Raw genomic sequence first — 10,419 nt, forward strand, 5'->3', positions numbered from 1 at the left:
TGGGGTGCAGTGATGCTCAAAGATGTACTTACCAGGTGCAATGGATGTGTCACGATGATGGGAGAGAGTGTTGCTGTGGGGGGAGTGGGGGGTGGGGGGGTGGGGTTGAATGGGACCTCATATTTTTTAATGTAATTTTTAAAAATAAATAAACAATTTAAAAAATTAGCTGTGGAATTATCAATGATGAGGCAATCCTGTTTCTAGGTATATAACTGAAAGGATTAAAAGCAGGGAGTTGAACAGATAATTGCACACCAAGATTCATAGCAGAATTATTCACAATTACCAAAAGGTGGAAGCACCTGAAGTGTCCATCAATAGAAGAATGGATAAACAAAATGTGGTATGTACTTACAATGGAATTATTATTCAGCAGTAAAAAAAGAATGACATTCTCAAGCATGACACAAAATTGATTCTCCTTAAAGACACAATATTCAGACAAATAGACAGACATAAAGGTCATATATTATATTATCCCTCTAACATGAATAATTAGAAGATGCAAATTCATAAATACAGGTTTCCAGGAGTAAAGATGGGGTGGAAAATGGGTAGTTAATGCTTAATTGGTATAGAGCTTCTATTTGGGTTGATGGAAGAGTTTTGGTAATGGGTAGTGGTTTAAACCACTGTGAGTTTAAATAGCACCACAGAATTGTATACTTGAAGGCAGTTAAAATGGCAACTATTAGGTTGTATATTGCTACCAGAATAAAAATATTTTAAAAACCCACAGAGCTACAAAACAAATGGTGAACCTTATGTATACTATGGTCTATAGTTAATAATATTATTATAATAATGTTTCATCAATTGTAACAAATATACTACAATCATACAAAATGTTAACAGGGAAATCTGTATGTAGGAGGTATATGGGAACTCTATACTTTCTGCCTGATTTTTCTCTAACCATATAACTGCTCTAAAAAATTCCAGCAAACAACAATAACAAGAAAGTACTATAAGCCTGGTACTATAATAAACACTGGAACAGAGGTTCTTAACCAGTTTTGTTCCACAGACCCCTTTCCAAGTCAGGAGAAAATCACGGATCTCTTCTCAGAATGTAGCAGTAGATAGTTTTATGATACTCAACATTGGAGATCTGAGAAAACAAGATAATACTTTGATTTTTTTCAATTCAACCTCATGAACCCCTGTACTAGGGATATAAAAACAAACAGAACAGAACCCCCCAGGTTTCATGTAACTTAATCGATTGTGATAGAGAAACTGTCAATGAGCAAAGAAGCAAAATATATAGTATAGGATATGGTGTTAAATGTTACACAGAAAAAAAAACAGGGCAGGTGGGCAGATTTAAATGCTGGGGTAGACTCAGATGGAATCTCTTTTCACAAGCCTTTCTTTTTACTTTACTGGAATTGTAGTTCGTGCTGGGGCTTAAGATATATCTGGGGGATTTGAATCTCTGGACTGACAATATGATAGCCAGGCCTTGACCTCAACAGACTTCAGCTCCTACACTCTGAATTATTGGACTTACTTCATTCAGCTAACATGGAGCTGAAGAATGTCAACCACCACACCATGGAGCCTAGAGTGCCACAACTGAAAGCAGGAAGATTGCATCCAATATCCATGTGGAATCTAAACCCCCTCTTGACATAGATGTGGAATGGACACAACCAAGCCAAGGTCCACAGGAAGGAGGAATACAGTAAGGATCAGAGTGGACTTAATGATATTCTATTCATGAACTATTGTGGTTAATAATCGAGAAAATGTGGCATTGATGTGGAAAAAGTGGCCATGGTGGCTGCTGGGTGTGGAGAAGGGGAGGAAGAGAAGAGCTGTGGAGGCATTCTCGGGACTTGGAGTTGTCCTGGGTGATGCCGGATGTTGTTTGTCCTCCCATGGCCCACTAGATGGACATGGGAAAGTGTGGGCTATGGTGTGGAACACGGGACATGGGGTGCAGCGATGCCTGGAGATGTACTCACCAGACGCAATGGATGTGACATGATGATGGGGGAGAGTGTTATTGGGGGGGCAGTGGTGGGGTGGGGGTGGTAGGGGTGAATGGGGACCTCATATTTTTTAATGTAATATCTTTTTAAAAAATGAATAAATTGAGTAGAATTTGAAAAAAAATAAAATAAAAATAAAATTTCCAAAAAAAAAAAATGCTGGGGTAGGCATTTGCCATGTTAAATAGGGTGATCATGGATGGACACAATGAAAAGAGGGCATTTGTGAAAAGAATAGGAAGTAATGGAGCAAGTCATGAATATAAATGAGGGTGGAGCATTCCAGCTAGCAGGAAAATAAGGTACAAAGTCCCTGAGACAGAAGCTAACCTAAACTGAAAAACAATAAAGAAATCAATGTGGCTGAAGCAGTGAGTAAGAGGAGGGTAGCAGAAAAGATATGAGAGGTAATGTGGGCTGCACTGTAGGCCGATGAACGAGTTTTGAATTTGCTATGAATCCGATGAGAAGTTACTGAAAGGTTTTGAGCAAAGTTGTGACATCATTTGAATTATATTCTAATAGAATCACTCTGGTTGTTGTCTTAAAAATATTCTGAAAGTCAGCAAGGGCTGAAGTAGGGAGATAAGTTAGGAGGCTGCTGTTAATGATCCAAGCATGAACTAATCAGGGCTTATACCAGAGGAGCAATAATGGAGGTAATAAGAATTAGATAATTTCTGGATATATTTTGAAGGAAGAGAATAGAGGATTTGATGATAGATTGTATGTTGGGAGGTGAGAGAAAGAATGTAGTATGACTCCAAGGTTTGAGACTTGAGAAACTGGAAGGATGGAGCAGCCATTACCTGAAATGAGAAAACTGTTGGAATATCAGGTTTAAGAGGAAGATCAAGAAGGTCATTTTGTACATATTGAATGAATTCTTTAATATTTCATATTTTTTTCTTGTTTTAATTAGGTAATATTGTTGCGGAAGAAAGAAGTTGGGTGATCATGGTATTGAAGGCCAGTATGTGAGAAATCTCTGAGAAGGAAGATTTACTAACAGCTGGCTGGGCCTGGTGGACTTCTGTCCAAAAAACCAAGCCCTGAATAGGATTTCTGGGTCCCTTTTATACAGAGGATGTAGGACCAGGGAGTCAAACAGTGCTTTTATGCAAAAAGAACTTTCTTTGTTAGTTTCTTAGAGTTTTAGTTGTTTGTTTGAGTACCACATAGGTTTGAATTAACATATCACCCACATTCCAGGCAAGCTTGAATTAACATATTACCCACATTTCAGGTAATCTTGAATTAACATATCACCCATATTCCAAGTAAGCTTGAATTAAGATATCACCCATATTCCATCTGGATGTAAGTTCAAATACACATTCAGTCTGCATCCTCCCTGAATATCCAAAGCCTATAGAGCCTATATCACTCAATTGGCTTTCCAGGAAATCAGCATACTTGGATATAGAATTAGATAAGTTTGAATTAATGCACAGGCCATATTAATGTATTAGTAAGGTTAAAATTCAAAATAAAATAAGGTATATATGGAGAAATTTTCTTTCACCAGTGACTTCTACATTAGTGTTTGGTCCCACATGTGTTAACTATTTTATTATATCTTATTTTCCCTACAGTGTTCTTTATCCACATACAAGTATATATATTTCACTCCTGTACTACTTTCCAAAGTAGTTTACTATAAACCCTAGTTCACATCTTACATTTTGTTTTGCTTTTTACTTAATATTACTTGGAGATAATTTCATACAGAAAGAATATGAAGAGCTTTCGCATTCTTTTTTCTAACCACTGAGTATTTCACTGTGTGTACCATAGTTTAGTCTATCCTTTCTAGATGTATCCTTCAGTTATTTCCCATCTTTTATAATGATGCATAAAAATATGTTGTAATAAATAACCATGGTGAGAAGTAAAATGAAATGCAAAGGAACAAAAAATAAGAATATATATATATATATGACTAATACCATTTAAATAACTTTACATTTAAAAAATCATAGAAAAATTTAAACACTTAAACAGAAATTAAAGTCTGCAACATGGGAGTATAGTCAGTGTTCTTCAGTGAAACTGAACCACCAGGAAGCATATATTTTTATGTTTAATTTTATTTTTATTTTAATATTTATTATGGGAATTGGCTCTGATGACTGTGGGGATTGGCAAGTACAAATTCTTTAGGACAGGCCACAAGCTGGGAAGTCTGATGAAGGTTTTCCACAAATTCCACAGGAGAAGTTAGCTGGCTAAAATATAGATGCAAATTCTTCCTTCTGATTGCTGAAATCATCAGATCTCCCCTTTAGACAATCAAGTGATTAGATGAGGCTTCTCTCTTTTCTGATGGCAATCTCCTTTATTGATTGCAGATATATGCAGATATAGATTGCAGCTATAGATGGAATCAACTTATTGATGAGTTAAATCCATGAAATATGCTCACAGTATCAGGTCACTGCTTCCTTCACAAAACAACTGGACTCCATAATCTAGTCAAGTTGACCAATGAAATTAACCATTGCAGCCCACCTCTCCTCAGTTTGGGACATATGCACACCTCCTTAAGCCACAATTAATCACTAAATAAAAATAATATTTTTCCCTAGGCTAATTCAGCTGTCTTGCATGCAACCAGAAATGCACTAAATATTTCCCCAGAAGAGAGTGCAAGTTGTTGGTTAATATTGTCTCTTAACTGTAATATCTTGGAAGTTAAACACAATGACTATGACAAACATTTATAAAACTAGAAAAAATATTCATAACCATTACAGTCCTCATTTTTTTAATTGATCATGGGAGGTAGCTTATATTCATAACATTTGGCTACTTGTGTCAGCAAGCAAAGCACTGGTTGAGTTTCTGTGCTTTGTGGGTGACCCAAACCTTCATTCCTGAAGTTTCTGTGCCATTAGTAGCCCTTCCTCGACTGGGTTGTTGCAGTTTTCCTTTGAATTTAATCATAGGATATGGTAGTATTAAAAGATGACCTAAGAGACTGTTGTGCTCTAGACAAACTCTTCTTTACTTCCATTGTGTAGTAGCAGTCCTATTCCATCATGACAATAAGGATCAGTCATCCCACTCAGTACAGAATTCCCTTCTTTGCCTATTGATTCAGAGGTATGTGGAGTCCAATGTGGCCAGGAGGCAGGCTTAATTTCCAGTTCAGTGGAATTTTTGTAGTGTCTTTTGATGAAAGCACTCATTTTGGAACTAAGACCTGTATACTATCATAGCTTAAGATTTCAAGGACAGGAAGCAAATATATTCTAGTGGATCACCAGGGGTTATAGTGAGTGATACAACTCCCAGTTCAACTCATTGATTCCTGGACTCATGAATCCTGGCTATGGAAGAAACAGCACCATAGAGTGGATATTAATTTAGAGCATATACAGACTCTTGGAGAAAATTGTGCAATCCCTGCAAGTTACTGCCACCCACTTTGCACTGTAATTGAATATTCAAAAGACCCTTCCACTATTGTATCAATCCAGATGCTTCAGGATGATGGGGAACTTGGTAAGGTCAGTGAATTCAATAAGCATGTGCCCATTCCTGCACTTCACTTACTATGAAGTGAGTTCCTTGATCAGAAGCAACATTGTGTGCAATACCATGACAGTGGAGAAGGCATTTCTGTGACTTCATGAATGGCAGTTTTGACAGAAGCATTGCATGCAAGAAAGGCAAACTCATATCCAAATATGTCTATTCCAGTTGGAACAAAATGCTGCCTTTTCCATAATGGAAATAGCCCAATGTGAGCAAGCAGTCATAAGGTATCAGGCTGATCACCTTAGGGAAACTTGTCTTGTCAAGAATTGAGTGTTGGTCTGCTGCTGGGATACTGGCCACTCAGCAGTGGCTGTGGCCAGGTCAGCCATGATGAGTGGAAATCCACGTTTCCTAGACCATGCATAACCTTCATCACTACCATGATGATCAGTTTGTTCATGCACCCTTTGGGAAACCTGGGAAAAGGGACCAGCTGGTATCCACAGAAAGGGTCATCCTATACACTTGATTATTAAAATCTCTGATGAAGTTACCCTCTGGGAAGCATTCACATTGAACACAGATATCTTCATATTCTTTGCCCATGTAGAACAGTCTAACCTCTTACCTCTCCCCCAGATCTCTTTGCCACCAATTTCCCAATGATGTGCCTACCAAGTTCCCAATGATCCAGCCAAACCATAGGTCACATCACACAAATCAGTATACAAATGCACCTCTGACCATTTCCCCTTTTAAAGAAAATGGACAACTAGGTGCACTGCTCTAAATTCTGCCCACTGGCATGATTTTGCTGCACCACTGTCTTTCAATGATATCACAGAAAGGCGTGTAATGCCATAGCTGTCCACTTTCAAAGTGGTACCTCTATATCAGGCAAAACTGTCTCAACCAGGCCTGAATTTTCTCTTTCTCATTCAACTTGTCATAGAGAACTCCCCATGTGGCCAAAGCTACAGGCTGGGAAAGAGAAGGAAATATGGCAGAAGTGGGAGCAACAGGCATTTGGGTTACTTCCTTGAGTAACTTACTGGTTCACACAGGGCCTACTGAAGCCATAAACACATAAATACCACTTCCATTTTATGATGGAGTGCTGTTGCACTTGCTCAACTTTATGACTTGGTGGGTCATACAACACCCAGCACATCATAGGTAACTCAGGTCTCATGGAAACTTGGTAACACATGATGATCTTTTTGTCTGTACCAAAGTCCAGCAAAAGGTCAAATAACTGTTTTTCAAAAGGAGAGAAGTTATCTGTAGAGGATTCCTGGGCTTTGTTCCAAAATACTAAGGATCTGCACTGTGATTCTCCCAGAGGTGCTTTGTGAAATTTCCAAATAGCATCTCTATTTGCCACTGAAACTTCCAGCATGATTGGATCTGGTGGATAATTTGGCACAAGTGGGAAGGGAACTTGCACAGTAGCTTGGACCAGTTGCAAAGCCTGTTCTTGTTCTGGTCCCAAATCCAAAGTAGTAGCTTTTCTGGTCACTCAGTAAATGGACCAGGATGGCACACCAAAATGAAGAAAGTGTCTACAAAATGCAAAGAGGAAAACTCAGTATTGTGCCCTTTTTAAATTGTAGGGGTGTCAAATCCAACAATTTTCACATTGGAAAGGATATCTCAACATTTCCCACAGCCTTGAACAACTAGAAATTTTACTGAAATGTAAGCCCCCTGAATTTTTGTTGGATTTATATCCCACCAAGTTTTGTGAAAATGCTTTATCAATAAGTCTAGAGTAATTACTATTTCTTGATCACTAGATTCAATCAATATGATGACATCAATATAACATGATGTGATATCTTGTGGAAGAGAAATTGGATCAAATTTTGTGCAAACTAGATTATGATTTAGGATGGGAGATTTCATATACCCCCGGGATAGGAGAGTGGAAGTTCATTGCTGGTCTTGACAGCTGAAAGGAAACTTTTTCTTGTGGTCCTTACCTAAAGAAATTAAGAAAAAGTAATTTGTCAGATCAATACCTGCATACCAGGTACAAGGGAATGTATTGATTTGCTCAAGCAATGATACCACACCTGGAAAAGCAGCTGGAATTGGAGTCACAATTAGTTCAATTATGATAATCTTCTGTAATCCTCCAAAATCCATCTGTTTTTTGCATCAGCCCATAGGAGAATTTACTCAGGGATGTTATAGGAAACAACAGTCCTGAATCCTTCTAGTCCTTCAGATCACATTGCTCTAATGTCTACAATCCCTGAGAAATTTGGTGTTTTTAGCATTATTTTTTGCTAAGTATTGGCAGTTCTAATGGCTTCCACTTGGCTTTTCCTACCATAATAACAATCACCCCAGAGGTCAGGGAAATAATGAGGGGATTCTCCTAGTTTCTGAGAATGTCTATTCCAACAATGCCTTCTGGAAATGAGAAAATAATCACAGAACTGGCCTGGGATCCCATGAACCCACTAAGATGGGCTTGACATTTAACATCATTGATCACATGACCTACATAATCTCCTATTCTGGCTGGTGGACTTCAGTGATATTTTGGGTCTCCTGGAATTAATGTCACTTCTGAGTTAGTATATAATACTCCCCAAAATGTTTTACCATTTCCTTTTCCCCAATGCAGAGTTTCCCAGGAGAATAGCCATAAGACCTTTTGTAGAAGACTTAGAAGATTAATAGCATAAATTTTGGCAGTGTGGCAGGATCTTTTCCCAACAGGACCTGGCCTTCCCTTCACTCAAGGGGTTCTGAGTCTGTAAACTGTCTCATGTCAGAGTTGACTGAGGGAATTGATTTACAGATTCAATGCAATCCCAATAAAAGTTCCAATAGCATTTTTTACTGTACTGGAAAAGCCAGTTATGGAATTTATTTGGAAGGGCAAGGGGCCCCAAATAGCCAAAATCATCTTGAAAAGGCAAAATGGAATTGGAGAAGTCACACTACCTGACATTAAAGCATAGTACAAAGTTATAGTCATCAAACTGCATGGTATAGGCACAAGACTATACATACTGACTAATGGAACTGAGTTAAGATATAGACCCTTGCATACTCAGCCAACTGATATTCAACAAGGACGCCAAGCCCACTCGACTGGAGCAGAATAGTCTCTTCAAAAAAATAGTGCTTAAAGAACTGGATATCCACAGCCAAAAGAATGAAAGAGGGTCACCATCTCATGCTGTATACAAAGGTTAAACAAGATGGATCAAATATCTAAATATGATAGCCAAGATCATAAAGCTCCTAGAAAATAATTTAGGGAAGCATCTGTAAGACCTGGTAGTAGGAAAGGGTTTCATAATCTTTATACCCAAAGCATGAGCAATGAAAGAAAAAATAGATAAAAGAACCTTCTCAAAATTAAAAATACTTGTGCTTCAAAGGAGGTTGTCAAGAAAGTGAAAAGGCAGCCTACTCAATGGGAGGAAATACTAGGGAAACACTTCTCTGATATGGAAAAAATATCCAACATATATAAAGTAAACTTTTCCCCCTCTTTTTTTTAATATACATTTTTATTTTTTAAGTATACTTAGATTACATTAATGTTAGATTAAAAAATATAGGGGATTCCCATATGCCCTGCTCCCTACCCCTCCCACATTTTCCCACATTAACAACATCCTTCATGAGTGTGGTACATTTGTTACAATCAATGAACACATTTTGGAGCATTGCCACAAAGCATGGATTATAGTCCACATTCTAGTTTAGATTCTCTCCCTCAAATTTTTGTAAGTTATGACAAGATATACATGACCTGTATCTGTCATTGCAATATCAATCAGGACCCTTCCCAATTATCAAAAATGTGCCCAAATAACACCTATTTTCCCTTTCCCTCTCCTCAGAACTTCCAGAGACCACTGCCTCCTATAAAGAAATCTTACATATAGAAAACAAAATTTCAAACAACCCATTTTAAAAATGGGTAAGAGATTTGAACACACACTTTTCAAAAGAGGAAAATCAAGTGGCTAAAGCACATGAAAAGTTGCTCATCACTAGCTATTAGGGAAATGCAACTCAAAACTACAATGCAATATCATCTTACAGCTATTAGAATGGCTGCTATTTAAAAAAGGAAACTATATGTGTAGGAGAGGATATGGAGGAATAGGAACACTCAAACACTGCTGCTGGGAATGTAGAATGGCACTTCCTCAGGAAGCTAAATATAGACTTGCCATATGACCTGACCATCCCACTACAAGGAATATACCCAGAAGAATTGAAAGCAGGGAAATGAACAGATATATGCACACCAGTGTTCATGATGGAATTATTCACAACTGACAAAACTTGGAGAAACTAAAGTATCCTTGAGTGGGTGAATGGATAAATAAAATATGAACTATACATACGATGCAATATTACTAAGCTCTAAGAGGGAATGAAGTATTGACACAGGGGACAACATTGATGAATCTCAAAGACTTTATGTTGAGTGAAGTAAGTCAGTCACTGAAGGACAAATATTGCATGATCTCATTGATACAGTCTAAGGATATTGAGCAGACTCATAGATTTAGTGTCTGGAAGTTAGGTATCCAGGAGAAAAGGAGTAGAGTGTTGAGCTAATCTTCAATAAGGTGTATAGGGAGGTGGCAGTGGACAGCAGTGATGGTGGCACAGCAATCTGAATGTGTCCAATGACGCTGGAGTGTAAGTGTGAACAGGGTTGTGTGGGTGGATTGGGATATCCATTGAGCTGGGAGGAGGACTGGATGAAGGAACAGGTTAACTCTGGGAAGGTAGAATAATGTGATTGAGGAAACAATTCTTTGAGTGTTCTTTTAGCAACTATGACAGGGGATGGTCACTGGTGCAGTGTGTCAGTGGTGGGGGGATGTGCAGTGAAGGGCTTACCTGGGGCATGCTTCTATGGAAAATTAATGCATTCATGTAGTCATAGGGT

This window comes from Dasypus novemcinctus, chromosome X (genome assembly GCF_030445035.2).
Source record: "Dasypus novemcinctus isolate mDasNov1 chromosome X, mDasNov1.1.hap2, whole genome shotgun sequence".
In the NCBI taxonomy this organism is placed as follows: domain Eukaryota; kingdom Metazoa; phylum Chordata; class Mammalia; order Cingulata; family Dasypodidae; genus Dasypus; species Dasypus novemcinctus.